General features: G+C 39.0%; 1 long non-coding RNA gene across 1 annotated transcript; it reads left to right on the top strand.

The window, feature by feature from the left end:
• The first annotated feature begins 22,055 nt into the window (after positions 1-22,055).
• On the top strand, positions 22,056-22,823 carry LOC134799943 (uncharacterized). Its single transcript, XR_010145485.1, has 2 exons — positions 22,056-22,230; positions 22,603-22,823. It is a non-coding gene; the product is annotated as an uncharacterized LOC134799943 (long non-coding RNA).
• The last annotated feature ends 1,544 nt before the right edge of the window (positions 22,824-24,367 follow it).

Here is a 24,367-nt window from a genome sequence, read left to right as displayed (position 1 = left end):
GAACATAATACTTAAATTCGACTGTAATCGTATTGTTTTAAGATAGTTTACTGAGGTTTACAACCATTATGACCCGTAAATAACAGCAAATCAAATTTAAAGGAGACGCGAGCTGATATTTATGTACCCTATTTTTTGAAATACAATTTATCTACTGGTATACTTTCTCGTGTGCGTATATGATTTAATGTCAAATCAAGCTGTCATTTTTATTTGAAGAATTATACGTGTGCTCCGGTGCAGCCCCAGCGGGCATCTGACTTGAAGAAGAATTTTGAGTGATGTCGTCAATGTATGGAAATTGTTCGAAGGTTTACATTTGAGATTGAATTTCTGTGTTGTCTTTGTGAGTAAAAATATAAATCTTGAATTGTCTAGCTTTCAAAATCACACAATAATTCAATTACTGTCAAAGACAAAATTGTTTTGCTTCTTTCTCAAACGGAACTCCATATTTTGATATTTTGATACTTTTAGTGTCGATTTGTAGAGAATAACAGCAAATTAAAAATATAATGGCATGAAGAGTCGGTACACGGTTTCTTCGTGAACAAATTTACGTGTAATAATAATAATTATAATATAATATATATAATAGTGGTTTTCCGGGTCAAGGTCCGGGTCCGAGTCCGGATCCGAGTCTGAGTCCGAGTCCGGGTCCGAATCCGTGTCCGAGTCCGTGTCCGGGTCCGAGTCCGAGTCCGGTTCCGAGTCCGGTTCCGAGTCCGGGTCCGAGTCCGAGTCCGGGTCCTAGTCCGAGTCCGTGTCCGAGTCCGAGTCCGGGTCCGAGTTCGATTCCAAGTCCGGGTCCGAGTCCGGGTCCGAACCGGATCCGGGTATGAGTCCGGTTCTGGGTCCGAGTCCGGGTCGCAGTCCAAGTCAAAATCGAAATTAGAAATCACCAAACGTGTACTATGCGTCGTTGAAGAGTTTTGTTCTGGTCATCATCAGCAGTTCCACTTCATCAAATGCGACAGTTTTTAATGTAAATGCTTGATTTTATGATTAAAATACAAAAAAAAAATTATTTTATTTTTTATTTATTGTTATTCAGGATAACAACAGCCGTAAATATAACTAAGACATATTAATGCTTACATAAAAATAAGGCCAGTAACAGTCATCCATTGAGTTACATTATATAACGATTAAAAATAACAAAGATAAGAAAACAATGAGAATGTACAATACACACAAATGCTCGATACGCTAGAAATACTATAAACCGGTTGTAAAATGTATAAACCGGTTGTAAAATGTATAAGTAATCTAGTTAAAAATACCTACTTCTAATACAAAACAAAACCATGACATTGCATTAGTTGAAAATTAGACACCAGCAGACGTTCACAAAAATATCAAGATAAACATCATAATGTAGTAGTTATTCAAACTGAAAGTTTATTGTTCATAGAATTATTATAGGAGTTAGAATCTAAAAAGTACACCTACCTGAACGTACAACTAACTGCATTTCCCTGGCAACCAGGAACACATAGCTTGAAAAAATTATGATCTTATGATATAAAGAGATGTTGTAATAAAATGTATGTATTTATTTAAGGAGCAATTAGTACCAGTACTGAAGTTAAATGTAGAAACACAATAGTAATAAAAACAGAAACTGATTTTATGTTAATTTTCTTTGAACAAAATGGAATATATATATTTTTTGAATTTATTTTTAGAAAATAAAATAAAATAAAATAAACCTACAAAAGGATCGGCAGTGCAGAATTCAGTGTTATACAAGTGAGGGATCCGTGATAACACGGCGTTAGAACCATAGTTAGTGGAGTGGAAGGGAACATGAAATAGAGTTGTATGTCGAGTTCGACGTCTTGGAACTCGAAACGTTAGACCAGATAATAATTCAGCGCAGTCTAAACGATTTCTAGTTATATCGAAAAGTAGACTCATATCAGCTAATTTGCGCCTAGCTTCAAGTGAAAGTAGGTTATATTCCCGGCAATTACCTTTGTACCCAGCAGATGGTTTCTTAAATTTAAAATTTAAATGAGCTACAAATTTTTTTTTAATTTTTTCGATGCGGTCTTTATGAACAGCGTAACAAACTGACCAGATAGGTGATGCATATTCAAGGATGGATCTCACATATGCGTAATATACGACTTTTAGACATGACAAGCTATGAAAAGGTTTACAGGTCCTCATGACGAAGCCTAAACTGCGGTATGATCTGTTAATAATGGAGTCAACGTGATTTCTCATTGTCATTTTAGAATCTAGAATTACACCCAGGTCACGCACAACATCGACTCTGTTCACCGCTACGCCATTAAAGTGGTATGAGTAATTAAATGGCTTAAGACTTCGAGTAAAACTTATACACTGACACTTATTAACACTTATTGTTATCTTATTACGGAAGTAATACTCGACTAGGTTGTTAAGATCATTTTGCAGGAGTTCGCAGTCTGCTAAAGATTTAACACGCATGAATACTTTTTTATCATCTGCATATAATAAATGGCGTGCGGTTACAAAACATGTATTAATATCGTATATATAAGCATTATAAAAGAGAGGACCGAGATGGGAGCCTTGGAGCACGCCGGAGGGAATATTAATGTAATCAGACCTATAGCCGCCAAGAACTACAGCTTGGGAACGATTAGTGAGGTATGATTTGACCCATCTGAGCAAGTCGCCATGAATTCCGAGTGCTTCAAGCTTCATGAGAAGTATAGCATGGTTGACACTAGGGCTTCCAAATACCGGACTTCTTTCAATACCGGTATTAATACCGAAACTGTCTTCATCAATACCGGGATCCCGGGATCCCGGTATTGACTTTAAATTTTTGAGTTTTATTAAAAAAAGACTCACTGTAACATCAGATATGTATGTCCTTAGCTTAGGATATTAAACAATAATCGCCATCTGCAATAATACGGAATATTACGCAAAACTCTGCATAGAGGGCGTCACTAACTCAATCACATGGCCTATCGTGAAACACGACAGTTGGAAGTTCGGTTTCAACCTCTCTATCACTCTTGCTTATTCGATCGATAGAGAAACAGATCACAAAATTTCGATTTTCGTGTTTCGCGGTAGGCCACCTGTAAACAAACCGCCTTGAGGCATCAATGTCATAGTAAAACTTGTCAAAACACTGGTTAAGGCGTAGTATGTATAAGTTATATACTCTATGGTTTACTAAACAAATTAGTGCTGCACTCTGGCGGCAGAACAATGCAGTAATACTCCCTATTATAATTTCACCCTCCAGGTTGGCAATCATTTTATCCGCCTTGTTGACTTTACCACTTTCACTAGTCGCATTTTTAGTTCAACCTGATAAACCAGCCTGATAAATATTCAAATTTGCCACCAAAAATTCGTTTGCTATATAATACAATTCCTTGCTCATTTCTTTCCACTCTTTGATATAATTTTAAGAACTATACTAATATCAAATCCTGAACATCAGAATTCATCACCAAATATTTATCTATGCATATGCACCGATTTTGTTTCAATTAAATGATCTTCTTTATTTATTATGACGACCGGTCTGGCCTAGTGGATAGTGACCCTGCCTGCGAAGCCGATGGTCCTGGGTTCGAATCCCGGTAAGGGCATTTATTTGTGTGATAACACAGATATTTGTTCCTGAGTCATGGTTGTAATCTATGTACATAGGTATGTATTTATCTCTATAAGTATGTATATCGCCTAGCACCCATAGTACAAGCTTTGCTTAGTTTGGGGCTAGGTTGATCTGTGTAAGATGTCCCCTAATATTTATTATACTTTGAAATGGGCAAGTAATATTCTTGATACAGCCGAATTTAGTCATTTTAATGGAATTTAAACCGTATAATCGGCACATTTCATTGTTTTTGAAAATACCGGGATCCCGGTATTGCATTAAAAAATACCGGTATTGAAAAATGCGTTTTCACAGACGGGATCCCGGTATTTCGGGATCCCGGGATCTCGGTATTGGAAGCCCTAGTTGACACGATCGAACGCTTTTTCAAAGTCTGTGTATATCACGTCGACTTGACCGCCTCCTTCCATTTCTGTTAAAACATGATTCGTGAAGCAAGCTAGGTTGGAAACTGTAGAACGTCCCTTTAGAAAACCGTGCTGTTTATCTGAGATCCCACAAGAGACAAGGGGGTAAATTTGTTTAAAAATTATGGATTCAAAAAGCTTTCCTATGGTATTGAGGATAGAGATAGGTCGATAATTCTCGATATTGGACTTTGAACCTTTTTTATATATAGGAATAATGTGGGCCCTTTTCCAGATGGAGGGGAAAATACAGTCCTTTAAAGATCGTTGAAATAGAATGGTTAGTGGGCATGCAAGGCTCTCAGCACAAGAAGATAAAAAGATAGGTGGAACGCCGTCACAACCAGGTCCCTTAGTTTTATCTAGTCGCTTTAAGAAACTTAACACGATCTCGCAAGTTACATCGATTCCGGACATTGCATCGCACTGATTGCTGCTCATAGAACTATTGTTAAGGTTATAAGAGGAGTTTGAGGTATCAAAAACACTCTCAAAAAATGTATTAAACGCATTACAGATATCCATGTTACTGTTGTAGTGATTACTACCTAAATTGAAACAATTAGGGTAATTAGAGCCTCCCCGTTTAGATTTGACATATTTCCAAAAGAATTTAGGAGAGCGCTTGATGTAAGATTCGGTGTTGTTATTAAAACGCTGAAAACAAATCTATACTTATGCCTTTAATATTTGAGGAGTTCCCTGGATTCCTTATGGATCCCATCATTAGAACTCGAGCTTGACAAAAATGTGGCTTTAAAACTTGACTTGCTTAACAAACATAACGAAGAGGAAAAATCGCCAAACGTGAACTATGCGTGGTTGAAGAGTTCTGTTCTGGTCATCATCAGCAGTTCCACTTCATCAAATGCGCCAGTTTTTAATGAAAATCCTTGATTTTCTGATGAAAATACAAAAATGTCTATACGCATGCCTTTAAGATTTGAGGAGATCCCTCGATTCCTCATGGATCCCATCATCAGAACTCGAGCTTGACAAAAATGTGGCTTAAAAACTTGACTTGCTTAACAAACATAACGAAGACGACAAATCGCCAAACGTGAACTATGCGTCGTTGAAGAGTTCCGTTCTGATCATCATCAGCAGTTGCACTTCATCAAATGTCACTTTTTTGAATGTGTATGCTTAATTTGATGATAAAAACCCAAAAATCACTATATGTATGCGTTTAAAATTTGAGGAGTTCCCTCGATTCCTCATGGATCTCATCATCAGAACTGGGTTTTGACAAAAACGGAAGTAATCTGTATGCATATACATACAATCAAAAAACTAATTTTCAAAATCGGTCCAGGAATGACGGAGATATAGAGTAACAAACATAAAAAAAATAAAAAATAAAAAAAACGTACAACCGAATTGATAACCTCCTTCTTTGAGATTTGGAAGTCGGTAAACAAACTAATATTAGCCCAAAATCTAAAATAAATGAAGTACCGATCACATAAAAAGTAAAAAATTAAATTAAGTAAATAAAAACAGGAAGGTATCATAAAATGTGAATGAAGAGAAATTGTAAGAGATGGTATTATGCCAACCAACAACTGCAAAGTTTTTTAACATCGGTTTGTGGCAAATACTGTTTAGTTTATCTTTATTTTAAAACGAAAAATGTCAACTTGCATGTTTTCTCCACTGTACACAGAATAAGTAATGATGTTACTATATCTCATATGTTCAGAATATTACTTGAATAAACTTATTATCCTATATAAAATGTGTGTTTTTATATTTCTAAACCCAGTTTCTAAGTAGATTGCACATACATTATAGTCACATTAAAATTCCATTTTGCGAAATAAAGAATTCAACATTTAACTTTGCAAAAGTAGATAATTGTTATTAGAATATTTTCTAAAAGCAATAAAAATAGATTAGGTTAGATTCGAGCTACAATGACATTAGGTTGGGTTCAAGGTAAGGTTGCAGGGCCTCAACAAGGGAAAAAAAGGGGGAGGGACTGTTGGCCTGGCTAAGTGAGCCAGAACTCACCCACTACTCCCTACTACTGCCGTAAGCAGGTAATGAATTCCCAATGTATTAGGTATAGGTTTAATAAATTATAAATATATTTCATTAATAACATAATAATATACAAATATGTAAAAGCATAAAGTAATAAATAAGCCTACAGTAATCACGTATACCGGTCCCACGGATGCGGATGTTGCTTACATAATCTCGTCTGTCAAGGAGTTTCGGCAGGAAAGGCCTTGGCAGACTTATATATTCATGAAATGAGGGTTCATACCTACCGACTGGAATTGGTTTCATGGCGGTATCAGATGGGTTAGTGTACGGTAACCGATGGTCATCTTGCTTATAATCTCGTCTGCCAAGGTGTTTCGGCAGGAAAAACCTTGGCAGACTTATATATTCCTAAAATGGGGGTTCATACCTACCGAATGGAATTGGTTTCATGGTGGTATCAGATGGGTTAGTGTAGGGTAACCGATGGCGACCTTGCTTACATAATCTCGTCTGCCATGGTGTTTCGGCAGGAAAAGCCTTGGCAGACTTATATATTCCTGACATGAGAGTTCATACCTACCGACTGGCATTGGTTTCATGGTGGTATCAGATGGGTTAATTTAGGGGTCCCGATGGTCACCTTTGAGAGCGTCTGCCAAGCACTTCCGGCAAAAAAAATAGTGGCAGACTTCGCTTTTCTGTGTCTACATGTAAATTTCTAACTGCTGCCATAACTACTATCTCGGTATCAGATGGGTTAAATCAGCCCCTTTTTTCGCACCGGAAGTGGCCTTCTTTTTCGTACTTTCGGCAAGTTCCGCCGTGGCAGACTATCGAATTCGGACTTAGCATAACTTTTCTGGGAAACCATTGTGCATTTCATCGTGGTATCAAGTCGGTTAGAAATTTTGCGGCCGGCTCTTCTACTATACATAACGGTACAAAACCACAGCGGAAAAACCCAGAAATATGAACCGCTAGCAGTTTCCTCAAACGTATTTTATGTATAATTCATAATTTGTGACAATAAATCATAATTAGATAATCAATGATCATTAGAATACAAAATACATTCCTACATACATTCCTAGCGGCATTGTATATTGTATATCTTGTATGTAAATAAATGAAATTTGCCATATCCTAGCGAATAATCTAATAGGTATACACGGTCGCTAAAAATTAACTGCATTCCCGTTGCCAGGGAGGTTTTAGGATTAGCTCAGTATAATCCCAAAACCTCCCTCGCAACGGGAATGCAGTTATTTTTTAGCCACCCAATCTATATAATAGCGAGATGGACTGCGAACGTAAACTGTCAACTCATGGTGTGGCTACTGGAGAGTTTATATTATTATTATTATCTGGGAGACCGAGATTTGTTCGGAAAACATATAAAAGCTCAAAAACGCGCGTTTTCCCAGAGATAAGACCTAGCTAGATCGATTTATCGCCCCGAAAACCCCCATATAGCAAATATCATCGAAATCGTTAGAGCCGTTTCCGAGATCCCCGAAATTATTAAACAAGAATTGCTCGTTTGAAGGTATTAGATTTTATATCCTTTTAATTACAGCGTATTCAAGATTAAATAATTCAAATATTCCCCAGTAATATACTAATAATTGCACTATGATTTAACGTCGTTTGAGAGGGACCTTGAGGTCTTAATAGGTACTACTATATCTTAATAGCGATTTAAAGACCTTGGTTGGACCGGAGAAGGGCAGTCATGCTTCTATGACTACGTCATGTTATACATTATAACTTATAATTTTAGATAAATAGTAATTACTAATTATACTATGCTTTTAGATGCTAATAAAAGTAATAAATATTAATGATTATGACAAGTTTGAAAAACATTCCGAGATGTTTTCGGACACCTTGTACATGTATGTACACTCCTAGTAGCCTTGCCATTAGGATCTAACCGTGAGTACTTATACTCTGTATCTTTAGGTATTTAAATAAAAGTAAACAAAATCTACCCTCAAATGGCTCCTTAAGCCAGTTGAGGGTAGATGAAAATTACACGATCAAATAATGTAGGTTAAAGTCAGGTCGTTCAGTGTCAGATCCAGGCGATTTTGTATTTGGTTGGTTAACCAATAAATGTTATGACTACCCGAAAATGTACAAATTGTTTACTTTTATTTAAATACCTAAAGATACAGAGTAGCATACGAGTACAAGGTGTGACTTAGACAGGGCATTAAGGGAAAATCAGTTCTAAGGTGCCACAAAATTGAATTGAGAGATAGAAAACAGATTATGGTACAATTATTAGTTTAATATTTTACTTGGGCGAAGTTGGGCACCAACGGCGAAGTTAGGGGGCTAAATTCGACATGTACAACTGTCAGATTTCACGTCAATTGAAATTCAACTGTTGAAGTTCATTTGAAGTTCATCAAGTGCGGAAGTTCATTTGGTACAACCAATAATTTAACAAAAAACAACTTTGTTTAATTACTACTTTAAGGTTTATAATGGTTTGGTCTGGTTGTCACTACTTGTCACCTAACTGTTGATTGTTAATGTCAAATTCTGAAAAGTAATGATTCGATTCATCGGAAGTTCAACATGCGACGTCAAAAGTGGCATGTCCAATAAGGCCCAGGGTTCCCTACGCCTTACCAAACCCGAATTTCAATGAATTGCAACATTGATAACGGGGTTTGCTCATGTTGCAAAAATAACCTAAGGTGTTGGTATGAATACAGTCAGCAGCAGAAGTTGCTAACCGGGCCAGGTGTTCAAAATGATCTTGACGCGACTTTATTGTCAAGAGAATAAGAGCGTGTCAAGGTAATTTTGAACACCTCGCCCGCTTAGCAACTTCTGCTGCTGACCGTACATACAATGAGCAGTCTCGATTTTGCATTCACGCCGACTGCACTCACTGCAGTTGCAGTGTCATCGATAACATCAAAATTGGGGCCAGCCCTTTCATTTAAAACCTTTGTGTCGTCACAAAGGGCCTTTTACCTCACACGTAACTGACAAATCTAAACCTTATTCCAAAGGCATAAGGATTACCTATTAATGATCAGTTAAGAATGTATGGTACCTACGGTCGAGTTTACAATCTTTACTAGCTAACGTTCCTAAAAAAATATTTTAACTAGAGATGCCCCGAATAGTGGTTTTGGCCGAATACCGAATATGCGGCCTCTGTTTCGGCCAAAGCGCCGAATATTCGGCATGACATGCGAACATTTTGAGTCACAATTATGTATTATGAAAACTGTTAGCCAACAAATCACATCGATCGTTTGCTAAGATATATTTTTTGTTGAACAGAATTAATAAATGTAGTTAGAGTCAATCAAATCAGACCCATCATGATAAAATTAAATATATTGTAATCAACAAATGCTCAAAAAAGGCTCTTCGTATTTAACAACTTTCCAAGAACACATTTGAAATATATTATACCTAGTTTTTGGTTATTCCTCTCGTGTAATTTTTAATTTTAGGTAGGTGCAACAGATATAGAATAGAATAGAATAGAATACCATTTATTTCAGTATAAGTACACAGTTATACAATACATACACAGAAGGGAAAAAAAATGACTTATAACTTGTACACTGTAACTACACTGAATATTCGGTATTCGGCCGAATGTTTCCTACTATTCGGCCGAATACCGAATATTCGGCAAAGTGGCCGAATACCGAATAGTTGCCGAATATTCGTGGCATCTCTAATTTTAACACCTCTAAGACTCTAAACAATAAGGTCGTGTTAATATATTTTTGGAATGTTGGCTTGTCTGATATTTATGAATCTGTACCTGATACCTTACCTGGTATAAGCTTATGTCCAAAAGGGCTTTAGTCGCTTGTGATTCCTATTAAGGAAAACCGTTTTGGTTTAACACGGCTCCAAGATGACAGATGGGCCTGAGAAATGGGTTTGTTTGTTATGAAACTAATAATAACATTCGCAATGGCAGGATGGTGGGACCCGTAACAGGAGCAAATATTTTTCACCACAGAAACTCGTAAACGTTCTTAAACGTTTTATTCTTCAAAAACTGATGAGATAGTTGCATTTTACCCACAAGGGTGACAAAGTAATTTGATAGTAATATTAAGTTGTTTGCTCATGTTGGCTGATGATGAAATGACCTCAAAACATGAAATAAATATTTATTTTGTACAAAATACACGAAAACTGATATGAATTCAATATATTTAATATAGCGAAATTCAATTCAATAATCTATTCTATTCCTTTTCTAAGCCTCTGGATCCCATATGTACAGTCACCACACGGGATTGTTATGCAATTTAGGGTTCATGCTAAATTGGAAATTCTATAACGTAAATGGCGCAACAATCGCGGAGCGTGATGGTACCTACATCATCCCAGTGTTTCCAGAAGGCGCAAGCAGGCGACTCTAATACATCAAACATCAACAATACTAGGCGCAAGAGGCCTAAAAAAAACAAAAAACTACCAACTTTTTTTCGTGTCGCAGTGAATCCTGCGCCTACCTGATTTTAGCCGTTTACATTCGCGGCTCGCGAGCCCCTTTGACTCGTGTCCAAAAAATCGCGGTTACATATCAGAATACCGAAAACTGATTTACCTAATGTTGAATCACCTATGTTTGATTCACCTATTTTTAAATTACCTATCAATCATTTTACCTAAACATTGACTGACCTAAGTTTATAATACCTAAGCTTAAATAACCTAATGGACGAAATACCTAATGCACGATATACCTAATGCACGTTTTACCTACTGCACGTTTCACCTAAAGCTATTGTACCTAATGCACGAATCACCTATAGCTGATATACCTAATGGACGATACACCTAAAGCTGATATACCTAATGAACGATGTACCTAAATTTGATTTATCTAATGGACGAAATACCTAAAACTGTTAAACCTATCGCACGAAATACCTAAAGTTGATATACTTCCTGCACGCATTACCTAATGTCGATATGCCTAATGCACGGAATACCTAAAGTCTATATACCTAGTACAAAATTCATATCATTTTGCCGAATGATCAAGTCGCAACCCAATAAATCGTATGATTTCCCAACCTTACAGTAGAAACTGTTTGTTTGGATAACAACTTAAAAATACACTTTTTGAAACGCTTCTTTTTAGGTAGTAGAATGATTTCTGAAGTCTAATACAAAATTAGTTATTTTATCTTATCAAAAACGTAATTTTTGTAAGTTAGCATCATGACGATGAAATAAAAGTCGGTTTTGGCACTGTTTGGTCGCAGTTAACCTAACACGCTCCTCCTCGCTTTGCTCGTCGTCGCACCTATCTCGACTCTGGCAAATGACTAGACCTTATATTAGTTATATTATAATAAAAAATAGTAAGTCAATTGAATGATTTGGCTAAAAAATTTATACCAAATGTTGTAAGTATGTCCTAATAATATTCTACTAAACAATAATTATATTTTTGATTTTAGGTACATATCTTGTTCACTAAGTGCATCGAGTTCAGGCATTTCGTGCATTAGGTGTATCGAATTTAGGTATTTCGCTCATTAGGTATGTTAACTTTAGGTAATTTGATCATTAGGTATACCGACTTTAGGTAATTCGTGCAGTAGGTATGTTAACTTTAGGCAATTCGATCATTAGGAATACCGAGTTTAGGTATTTCGTGCATTAGGTATATCAACATTAGGTGTTTCATGTATTAGGTATATTAGCTTTAGGTATTTCGAGTATTAGGTGTTTCAACTTTAGGTAAATCGAGCATAGGTATTCTGAGCTTAGGTAAACCAATTGTAGGTGAAACGTGCAATAGGTAATTCGTTCATTAGGTGTTATGAGCTTAGGTTAATTGGTCATTAGGTATTTTAAAAAATAGGTGAAACGAGCATAGGTGACATTAGGTAAATCGATTTTCGGTATTCTGATATGTAACCTTTTTTTCGTGTCGCAGTGAATCCTGCGCCTACCTGATTTTAGCCGTTTACATTCGCGGCTCGCGAGCCCCTTTGACTCGTGTCCAAAAAATCGCTCCTCCATGCCAGCCCGGATAGCGCGAGCCGAGCCGCAGAATAGGTCAGTGCTGCTAACTTTCCTGATTTATCAGGAGATTTCCAGATTTTTGATGATGTCTCCTGATCTACTGATTTATTTGTATAATAGTGTAAAATCTCCTGATTTTTTACAAGCAGCTAAACTATTACTTCATTCTTTGTAGATTTGTTAGGTTGGCAGAGGTTGTTTTTATTGAAATTTCTATGCAATAGAGCGAAAGGAATGGAACGGAACGTTTTCATTCGGCCGGCTCGGGGACTTGACTATTTGTTATCTGTCCCTGGCCGCAGCCATACGGAATTTTCATTCCGTTTTTCGTACGGAATGACAGGTGCAAGCGAGACAGCACTATGAATGTATATAGCGACGTCCCGTTCACACGTACAGTAGTGAGTGTTTGGCCGTTTGGTTTGCCGTGCATTTGAACCATATTTGAACTGAATATTATCTGCCAGCTGCTATCAAGTGACATTTCTGGTCTAGAAATGTCACTGTCAAAAGTGTCAGAATCGGGTTCTTGATTGTTTTTAGCAAGTTTTTAGTATTCCATTTTTTTTTTAAATTATTCACCTTCTTTTTAGGGTTCCGTACCCAAAGGGTAAAACGGGACCCTATTACTAAGACTTCGCTGTCCGTCCGTCCGTCCGTCCGTCCGTCTGTCACCAGGCTGTATCTCACGAACCGTGATAGCTAGACAGTTGAAATTTTCACAGATGATGTATTTCTGTTGCCGCTATAACAACAAATACTAAAAACAGAATAAAATAAAGATTTAAATGGGGCTCCCATACAACAAACGTGATTTTTTACCAAAGTTAAGCAACGTCGGGAGTGGTCAGTACTTGGATGGGTGACCGTTTTTTTTTTGCTTTCATTTCGTTTTTTTTTTTTGCATTATGGTACGGAACCCTTCGTGCGCGAGTCCGACTCGCACTTGCCCGGTTTTTTCACATAGGTACTAACATTTTTCATAGCTTAACCTTCATACACCTTATTTTTCATAAAAAGGTATATTTATGTTGCTGCTTCTGTTTTTTTTTGGTCTCCCGATTTTTTTTGTCTATGTCTCCTGTTTCGTTCAGGTTGCAGTTTGCAGCACTGGAATAGGTACAAGTACTACCGTACAGAAAGGACACTTCCTACAAAACCGAAGTTTGACAGCGATTCAGGGTCGAATCATGTTGTCCCTTTCTAATGTATCGCACTATCCCTTTCGGCTATTTAGGGTGGTCAAAATTCAAGTGATTATCTTATCTGTGGTCGTGCACGCAAAAGGGCGTCAAGTGGTGCCAACCCTAATAATTGCTCGGAGCAATGCTGAGCCGACCGGAGCCGAATTTGCCCGAAGTCAGAAGTGTCTCCCCACTGGCCGAGCCACGAGCCCACCGATTACACTCGCGTCTCGGCTCGCAGCTCGCACGCGAATGTAAATCAGCTATTTGTATACCTACACTGTAGTGAAATCAGTGGTGACAGCAAAACAGATTACTTCATATTTATGATAAGCGAAAAGTCGTGATTTCGTGAATAAGTCCACAGCATACATAGTGACCTACAATGTATGAAAAGATCGTGAAATACCAAATTGAAATGGCTGTTACATTGTATGGAACTACCGGTACTATAATAACTCTTATTTACGTTATTTACGTGTAATTATTTCATAGAGATTTAAATGTATTAGTTTTATGTAAATTCTGCCTACGTTATGTTATGCGTTATGTCATTTAATTTAGACATTCCTAGAAGTAGTCCACGAGTTGACAAAGTTTTTAGAAAAATTATAATTTTTATAACTTTCAAAAATGTCGTAAATTTTACTATTAGAACTATTACTATATATATATACAGTGGTACTACTAAAAGAAATTAATAACTAGCTTAAATCTAAAATAGGCCCTTGAGGCATTGTACCAAGGATGCTGGCGGCATTTCCTCGCTGTATCGCAATGCTGATACTATTACTTATTCTGTGGTATTAGTAATAATTAGTGACTACGTATTGCAACTGGTAAGTAGGGGGCTATTCATAAATTACGTCATTTCAAATTAGGGGGGGGGGGTCTGGACATCGGATGACGGTAGCATGGAGTAGGAGGAAATGGGGTCATTTGAAGCATGATTTTTGGATGATTATAGGGGGGGGGGGGGGGTCCAAAATCGTCAAAAATCGATGACGTAATTTATGGACAGCCCCTAGGTTCATATGACCGTAAACTCCGCAAATACCTTTTACCATTAATTACTAATTACAAACGCTGATTGTCGTAATGCGATCGGTCACCGATAATGGCGATAATATAGTGAAAACAATTTACTTTGCTAAGGAATGCGCTGAATGAAATCATCATTTGCGACGCGCTCAAGCAAAATACTTGACAGCCTAGGGCGATATTGCAATAACGGTGCTATTGAAAATCATTCTTATCGAAAACCGATAATGTTATTTGTTTTGCCTGAAAACGACATATGAAGAAACTATAGTCAAATCAATGATGATGATGATGATGATATCCTGTTATCCCTCATCAGGGACATAGGGCTCTCAGAAGGGATTTCCATTCTTCGCGGTCCAGCGCGGCCTCTTCCAGCTCCGCCCAGCCGAGGCCAACTGATGCCGCCTCTTTTTCCACTGTGCGCCTCCAGGTGGTACGTGGGCGACCTTGCCCTCTTTTTCCGGGAATTTTCCAGGTCAGCCCTTGCTTGGATAGGTGATTGTTCGGCCTTCGTAAAACATGTCCTATCCAGCGCCATTTCCGCAGAAGTATCTCCTTAGCTAAAGGGTTTTGGCCAGTCAGTTCCCATAGTTTAACATTGGAGATGGTCCGTGGCCAGTAGACTCCTACGATTCGCCGCAAACACTTGTTTACAAACACCTGGAGTCTACTGGTTATGTCTTGCTTGACGGGCCATGTCTCGCATCCATATAGGAGGACCGACTTTACGTTCGAGTTGAAAACCCCTAAGCTTGGTGCGGCGAGTGATGACTGTGGAAGTCCATACGGGTTTCAACTGCGCATATGCGGCGCGGGCTTTATTGATGCGAGCTTCAACATCCGCTTCTGCACCTCCCAGGGGGTTCATAACACTTCCCAGATATGTAAATTTTGTTACTCAATGAGTGAGTCAAATCAATGAGTAAAATAATGTTGTCAATGTCCAAAATTGCTTATAGGTAAAATGTTTATACGACACGGTTTCACTCACCCGTTCAACCGTTGTCGTATAAACATTTTAAAATATGTCTCACGAAAGTTTAATATCGATTGCTTATAGGTAGTTGTTACGTTTTCCGAAATATTTTTCTCATCCACATTCGAGAATTTCTGTTTTGCCCTAGGGGCTATTCATAAATTACGTCATTTCAAATTAGGGGGGGGGGGGGTCTGGACATCGGATGATGGTAGCATGACATAGGAGGAAACGGGGTCATTCGAAGCATGATTTTGGATGATTTGGGGGAGGGGGAGTCAAAAATCGATGACGTAATTTATGGACAGCCCCCTATGGTTGACTGGTAGAGTATGCCTTAAGGCATTAAATCCGCCATTTGTACCTTTATGTATTGTGCAATAAAGATTAAAATAAATAAATAAAATTACAGCCAAACTAAACATAACACAAACAAGAAACATTAGCTTTTTGAATTTTGGGACCAATATTTCAAAAATATTAACTTTACCTAAATAATATGCATTGTCACCCGCATAGACGTACCCACGGTGGGGCAAGGTGGGGCAGTTGCCCCACCCTGGTCTCTGACCATAAGCTAAGAATTTCTGTTTTAACCGTACCCTGTTACAACGTACCCAGCTTCCCCTACTTCTGCCCCACCCCTTAAAAAATCCTGCGTACGTCCATGGTCACCCGACTTTATATGAACATGTAAATTGACAGCTTCATCGGAAACCGGGAAGTGGGTCAAATTTAACTTGCAATCCTTTTCATGTGTTCTATACAAATAAATTCTTTGAATCTTTCAAGATTCGACCCGTACAAACATACATAGGTACTACATACATTGCAAGTTAATAAAAAGCTTGTAAAAAACACAAGGAGACTTTAATTTTTTGCGCTTCGTCTGTGAGATATCACTGTACACTCACCTGCAATAATATGTTACACAACGAAGGCCGCAAAAATATCTGACACGATCTTATTTGAGCCATAAGAGCGTGTCACATATTTTTGCGGCCTTCGAAGAGTAACATTAGTAACATATTATTTAGCGTCCGACCGAAACATGTTTTTTTGCCGAAACCGAAACCGAAACCGAATGTTCGGCTTTGGCTCTAGTTTCGGCCGAAACCGAAACCGAAACCGAACCTTTTGTAGACTTGATAAAATCGTTGAAAAAATGTCATAAAACCGCTTTTACACAAATATTATGGGGCTGTCAACACCCAATGTCCTTGAAATTGATGTTACTTACGCAGTTTTTTAAGAAAATTACTAGAGTTAGACCAAGATAATTCTGCAACGATTTTGATAACACACGCAGTGCGAGTGTTATTTAAACGTCAAAATTTCTATGAAATTATGACGTATAAATAACATTTGCACTAGTATCACTGCGTATGCTATCAAAATCATTGCAGAATTTTCTTGGTCTAACTCTATTCATTCACCAGTCAAGCTAACATGTAGATCAGATACAGGGTCAACCAAAAACCAACCGAAAACGCGAGCGCAGCGAGCGCGAAATTTTTTGTTAACAATATCGCAAGGGAAGTAACGGGAGTGGAAAACCGAGAAAAAGGTGGATGGACTGTGTGAGAGATGATATGAAACGAACGCAAGTGAATGATGAGATGACGGGCGAGAGAGAGGTATGGAAGAAAAAGACATGCTGCGCCGACCCCAAATGAATGGGATAAGGGCAAGTGAATGATGATAATCGTAAGGCCGGGTACCGATCTTCACCTGGGCCTAAAAGTCCGAAGTGCCCCAGTGAGGCGAACTTCCATGTGAAGTAAAAGCCGTGCTTCAGGCTTCAGGATAAGTAGTTGAGCACAGACTCCAACCAATGTCCATTGTATTAAAAAGCGAGACGCGCAGGCCGAGCATGGCGCAGCGAGGCGAACGGCTAAGTTGAAGTAGAGGACATGTGGAACACAAACCAAATGGTAAATTGAGGTAAAAAGTGAGGCTAAGGTTGAGCATTCGTATGAAAAACTGCACTGGGGACACATTTAAGGGTTTTATCTTCGTTTTAATCAATAGTCAGAAAATCAACTTTGCAGTACTACTTGAGCGTAGCCTTTAGCCTCGCTTAAAATTTGCCATTAGAGGTAGATAGGAAAGTGACTGAATAAGAGCGAAAAAGACATCGTTCGACTCGGGCCGAGCTGATACTCGGCCAACGGCTACGTGCGATAGTGCTATCTCATTCACTCCGATACAATGTGTGCGATAGACAGTGTGCGCGTTATAGGTATTGACAGCCTCATAAGACTGCGTCGACCGTCCAGTGGCGCCCTCATTGGTGCAATTGTGTTTTATAATATACCTATACATGAATCAGTAAATGTAGGTTATTACTATTGTTGTCCTACTTATTCCCCAACTTTTGGTCTTTGTCCGAAGTGCCATTTCGTAAGTTTCGGCCCGGCCGAAAGGTTCGGCCGTTTTTTGGCCGAAACCGAAACTACAGCCGAAACATGATTTTTTGGCCGAAACTGGCCGAAACCGAAACCGAACCTTCGGTCGGACACTACATATTATATATTATTGCCAGTGACTGGACAACCTACATGTGTTTGCTTGTTTTTTGCTGACACTCTCGACAGTAGCGAATTTTGAGAACGTAACTCGATATTTAATATTGTTAAAGTGATCAGATATCTGTGTTATGGACTATACCAGGAGTGACAAACCTTTGATCAAGTCATCATCATCATCATCATCATATCAGCCAGAGGACGTCCACTGCTGGACATAGGCCTCCCCCAAAGAGTGCCATAATGACCGGTCCTGCGCTACCCGCATCCAGCGGACTCCCACGACCTTTACCAGGTCGTCAGTCCACCTTGTACCTACCCACGCTGCGCCTTCCGGTACGTGGTCGCCACTCGAGAACCTTTCCGCCCCAACGGCCATCGGTTCTACGGACAATGTGTCTACATTGCCCGTAGATCAAGTATTATATCAGAATTTTTATGTGATAGTAAACGAGCAGACGAGCCGCCTAATGGGAAGCCGGTCACCTTTGCCTATGGACATAAGCAACATTGGAGTTTGGAGGAGCCACTTAAGCGCTTCCGACCCTTGAGAACGCTGGATACTCGCTTCTTGAAGAACCCCATGTCGTACCAGTATGGGTAACGGATGCTAAATAACTTTTTGTACAGATAGTTTTTGAGATTAATAGCAATTTTTTTTATTAGTGGACATCTTACACAGATTAACCTAGCCCCAAACTATGCAAAGCTTGTCACTGAATGGGTCAAAGTGGGTCACTACTAGGGTTGCCAGATTTTTTTTACAGATATATAGTATTTGGCGGTTTAAAGGATCAAAAAATAAAGTACCTATACGCAGAAAAAATAAAGTATTTCTTTAATTTTTACATATTTTTTGCTTGTTCTAGTTCCAGTTTTAAATAAAGTATTTTAGCATCGGAGTCTTTTACTTTTAGCATACTTTATGTGTTTCGTATTTAATAAAGTATACGGAGGCCAAATATAGTAAAATACTATATATTATAGTATGTCTGGCAATCCTAGTCACTACCCACTAGGCCAGACCGGTCTTCAATTACCCATAGTTTGAGTCAAATATTTAACAGATGGGTTGGGCAAATCCGAAACAAACCTTCCTACGATTATAAAATGCTAAAAAACATAGAAGAGCATTCTGATCTGATAAAATGGAATGCTCCACTTAATCAAAAAATAGCTATATGCTCCAATAGCTCCAAGGTATTTTATAAATACCGGATATATGAACATGAAATAGGTATCTAAGAAAAAATATAATATGGCGATGGCGTGCCTAGAACGAATCTAAAAGGTGGCCACTGACGAGCCTTCCAACAGTCCAAATAGCGTGGCTGCACTCCAAAATCGGTCCGTGAATGTCAAAAACGTACAATGTTTAATATTAGGATGCCGTCCATTTGGGTGAATCCATTGTAATGGCATCCATTTGGGAGGCTCGTCAGTGGCCTGCTTAAGTTGATAGGTATTATTTATGAATTTTCGATGTGAAATACCTATTTGAGGTACCTACCTAATTTGCCACGTGACAGTAGCAAGCGAACCGATAGTTGGTTACCCCTGGACTTTATAGACACAATACACCTAAGTAACATACACCATTGGAATGTCATGCTTTGTTATACTTGCTGAATCTCATAAAAACCGGCCAAGTGCGAGTCGGACTCGCGCACGAAGGGTTCCGTACCATTACGCAAAAACGGCAAAAAAATCACTTTGTCGTATGGGAGCCCCACTTGAATATTTATTTTATTGTTTTTGGTATTTGTTGTTATAGCGGCAACAGAAATATCACTATCACGGTTCATGAGATACAGCCTGGTGACAGACAGACAGACGGACAGTGGAGTCTTAGTAATAGGGTCCCGTTTTTACCCTTTGGGTACGGATCCCTAAAAACGGTCACGAGCATGTAGGATGCAACATAACGTTATTGCAATATACCTACCTACCTACAAGCTTGCGACATAAAAAAATGTACACCTTTAAAAATAGTACCGTCTCTACCATAAGGGCACACGGGGCCCGTGCCCAGGGCCCCCGCCCCAAGGGGCCCCAACATAATGAAAAGCATGAGCTTATGCTTTCTTGCTTTCCATTTCCATCCATCCATCTCCAATAATATTTTTCGAGGCTTTTCGAATAAAATCTGTTTTTAAGTGTTTACGAATTTGGGATATGACATATAGGGTGTCAAAATGAATAGTTTTTTGTGTAGAATCGATTGGTGCCATCACTATTCGGTTAGAAAAAAACTTGTTTATTTTTTTTTACATGGCGTGGCCTGATACAAAGTCTAATAATCAGCCACGTTGATTTAATTGGTTAACCACGTCGTTGGCAAATAAGTAACGGCCCGCCTGCTGGTAAGCGGCCACCGTAACCTATGGACGCCTACAACTGGGGTGTTACGTGAAGGTTACATGCGTGATACTGTTACATGAGCGAGCGTTAAATTTTAGGTAATGCATACCTACTAAGTATAAATTAAAATTTACTTCTAGGTAAGTAGTAAAAAATGTAGATAGTAACATAGTCTAATAAAACATGGTCTTCCATTCCCAGAGTGACACGGGCCTACGTCACAACAACATGGCCGCTATATATAGCGCTATCGCATATTATCATATAGCGCTGTCGCATGATGACGTAGGCCCGTGTCAGTTAGGTGACCTAGAAAAGACGGGAATGGAGTACCAGGCGGAGTATATTATTATACCATGGATAGTAAGTTAGGTAGGAGGATTTAGACTTTTAAGGTAACTTATAGGTAGGTAGGTATGTTATAACGGTTATTACTGAACTGGTATTTTTAGTGCTTAGTTTCATGACACAGTATCTACTAAACTTAGGTAGGTATTAAAAGGCACGAAATTGTCACATCTCAGCATAGCACTGACAGACTAAGGTTAGCATAGTAGTAAGTATTTATTTTTGAAAGAGACCTAGAATACTGATAATTGATTATTTTAAATGGAATGGTAGTTTTTATTATTTTTTTAAAGGTTTTCAACGGAGGTAAGCTTAACGACACTTAAGCTTGCCATTTTGAGGCACTTGTACACACTAACCTCCTCATTCATAAAACTTTACAGGCCTGATTTAAGCCTCCGTCACACAGGCGCGTTTTTCGGGCGGCGCGTGAGCTGGGCGCGCCGCTTTTACATATAAAACGCTCACGCCCCGCCCGGAAAACGCGCCTGTGTGACAGAACCTTTAGTTAAATTATGTTTTATCCCTTTCTTACAAATACATAAGTCAAAATGACAGATAAAGACAACCGATTACCTATTAGCTAATTGAGGTTTATTGTAGCGCGTTTATGATGAATAAGTTTGTACATATGCATATATGTATAAAGTGCTACTGCTACTGGAGAACCACCACCATAATAAAGATAAAGGTAACGGTTTTCCTACGAACAATCTAGACGCGCCGCCACTGCTAGGCTAGGTATATCTACGTACACAATATTTTTGAAATAACAAAAACCGGCCAAGAGCGAGTCGGACTCGCGCACGAAGGGTTCCGTACCATTTACGCAAAAAACGGCAAAAAATCACTTTTGTTGTATGGGAGCCCCACTTAAATATTTATTTTAGTATTTGTTGTTATAGCGGCAACAGAAATAGGTACATCCTCTGTGAAAATTTTAACTAGCTATCACGGTTCATGAGATACCGCCTGGTGACAGGCAGACGGACAGACAGACAGACAGATGGACAGTGGAGTCTCAGTAATAAGGTCCCGTTTTTACCCTTTGGGTACGGAACCCTAAATAGAGTTATGCACGCAACAATTTTAAGCAGTTATTTTTTTTAATGTACCGAACACTGAGATCATCAGATCACGAACATTGACGAGACGGCATTATTTTTCAAAACCCCCTAAAATACACCTTTTGGCGATATTTCATCTTAGGTTTTATCTTTAGAAGCAATCCACACGAATTTATCATCGGAACTCCGCTCTCACACGGCTTGCTTTCACGCGACTTAATTTTGAGGTTTTTTAGAAAAAATCTGTTTTTCGGCTTATAATATTTTTAGACCTGGCATATAGGGTGTCAAAATAAACCGATTTTAGTGTAGAATCGATTGGTAACATCACTGTTTAGATTAGAAAAAAAATATTTTCTTTCTTTTCCACATGGGCCTGTCATGGCCCGCTACATGGTCGTCCACGTAAGCATATCGTTAAGTTACACATGGGTTATATTATAGGCAATTATAGGTAACTAGTAATTATGAATTAGCTTATATATTTCCGTGTTAGTTAATTGACGGATGTGCAAAGCGCCGTGCTATTTCTGCAAAGCCAAAGGGCGAGAGGACTAAAATAACAATGTCTCTAGCCACTAGATAAGCTTATCGTATGCCTTATGTAATGGTTAAAAACACGTGGTCTACTACCACATAGGCTACAGGTCTGTTACCCTGCTCCACGCGATGCCTAAACCGTTATATGCGCAGCAAAATGAACTAGAAAACTATGACGAAATAGTAAAAGTTTAGAGAAATGCTAAGTACATTTTCCACTGGTGGCACTAATTATAATCACTTTTCTAACAGTCTAAATGGGTTTTGGACGGAGGAAGACCGTTTAAAACGTACCTTTTTAGCTGTAATCCAACGTGGTGGCTCCAAGCAGATCGCGACACCACACAAGACACGACAACGGAACTTCGCACTTAGAAAACACACAAAATAACGCAAATGAACGCTTTAAACAACACTTACGACGATTTCCTAGTTAACACATGCCGTTTTACGTATACTGACACGTTTTTAGTTTTCAGAAAGTCCATTGAACTGTTTAGTATGAAATTTACGTCGAGCGAAATTATACGGAGTGGCAACGCCGTAGAGACGATCGTGTTGCGCGGCGCGACCGCCAGGCGGCGCGGCCGTCGGGGGGAGGGGCCGAGCGAGACGGAAGCGAGTGGGACAGAAGACACACAAGACGCCACGTCGTAAGATTATTTTTTTAGTTATGGGATAAAATAAAATTTTATAAAACTGCGATTGTTTAGCCAAACGAAGACATTAGCGGACGGTGGACGCCGCGGCTGGTGACCTTTCAGATCGCGTCACCGCGGGTGGCGATAGCGAGGTCGACGCGCGACGTTGCCAGCTCGCCCAGGCATTCGGTACCACGTTCCACGGATTACGAAAGTGCTGGGACGGGCGAAATCCCTCGTGGGCCTTTTGATACCTGACTCTGGTATAGATATAGAGATCCTAGCTATCTAGACATATATGCGCATTGCCCTAACCCACATAGTTGCTGGCAGGATCGTGAACTATGCTAAAATCGTGTGGCGTACGAATCCGGCCTTCCCAACGGTGTCGTTTTCATTTTACGCGTGGAATTTTTAAGAAAAATTACATTTTGAGACAGAATTACAAAATGCCTGGCAGAGCATAAATCCATTAGCTACACATACATAGGTACCGACTTATTTGTATCGTTGAGGGGGTTTGACATGACAATAAAAATACTTCATAAGGAAACTCTGTTGCAACAATTCAAACTAAAATGTACCTATTATTTTAGGTAGGTATAGGTATACCTACATACCGATATACACTGTTATTTGCAATGCCAGGTGGTCTGTACTCTGTACCCTCGGACCCCAGTTGTAGGTAGGACTTGTAGGAAACCTGTTTTGCACCTTAGTTGCACCCAGCGCAGCGTAGGTAGGTAAATGTAGGTAGGTATTCCGTGCGTTGGCAGTTTGGCACGAAATTAAGAAATTGCCTTTACGATCACATACCTACATACATACATACATATACCTAATCACGCCTATTTCCCGGAGGGGTAGGCAGAGACCACGGATTTCCACTTGCTACGTTCCTGACATACCGCACAATCACAATCGGCCGCATTTCAAATTAAAATGAGTCTTAAAACTTGGCAAGCTACGGAAATCCTATACTCATACACTACAGGACGTAACGTAGAATGGGAGGTTTATGCTTGTTAGACCAAGAAAAGTCGGCAACGATTTTGTTAGCATACGCAGTGCAAGTGTTATTTATACGTCATAATTTGATAGAAGTTTGACGTTTAAAATAACACTTGCACTGCGTCTGCTATCAAAATAGTTGCAGACTTGTCTTGGTCTAACTCTAGGTAGTTGTGGTTACTTTGGCTAATGGCCTACATAATAAAAAAAATAGATCATCTGTGAAAATTTCAACTATCAAGCTATCACGGTTCATGAGTTACAGCACTTATACAGCCTGGTGACGGACAGACGGACAGCGGAGTCTTAGTAAAGGGTCCCGTTTTTACCCTTTGGGTACGGAACCCTAAAAACAAGTTGACTAACGCTTCCTATACTCATTGATATAGCAAAAACTCAAGGACCTAGTATGTACAGTCGCTACCAGATATAGGTATCTTTATCTGAGTCTGAGTGGCCAAGGTGTTCATATTATTATAATATAACACAACAATATCTGGGAGGGGAGACCGAGCTTTGCTCGGAAAACATAAAAATTCAAAAATGCGCGTTTTCCCAGAGATAAGACCTAACTAGATCGATTTTTCGCCCC

Source organism: Cydia splendana, chromosome 19 (assembly GCF_910591565.1).
Source record: "Cydia splendana chromosome 19, ilCydSple1.2, whole genome shotgun sequence".
Classification (NCBI taxonomy): domain Eukaryota; kingdom Metazoa; phylum Arthropoda; class Insecta; order Lepidoptera; family Tortricidae; genus Cydia; species Cydia splendana.
The sequence above is the reverse complement of the archived record's forward strand: the minus strand, read 5'-3'. Positions and strand labels throughout refer to the sequence as shown.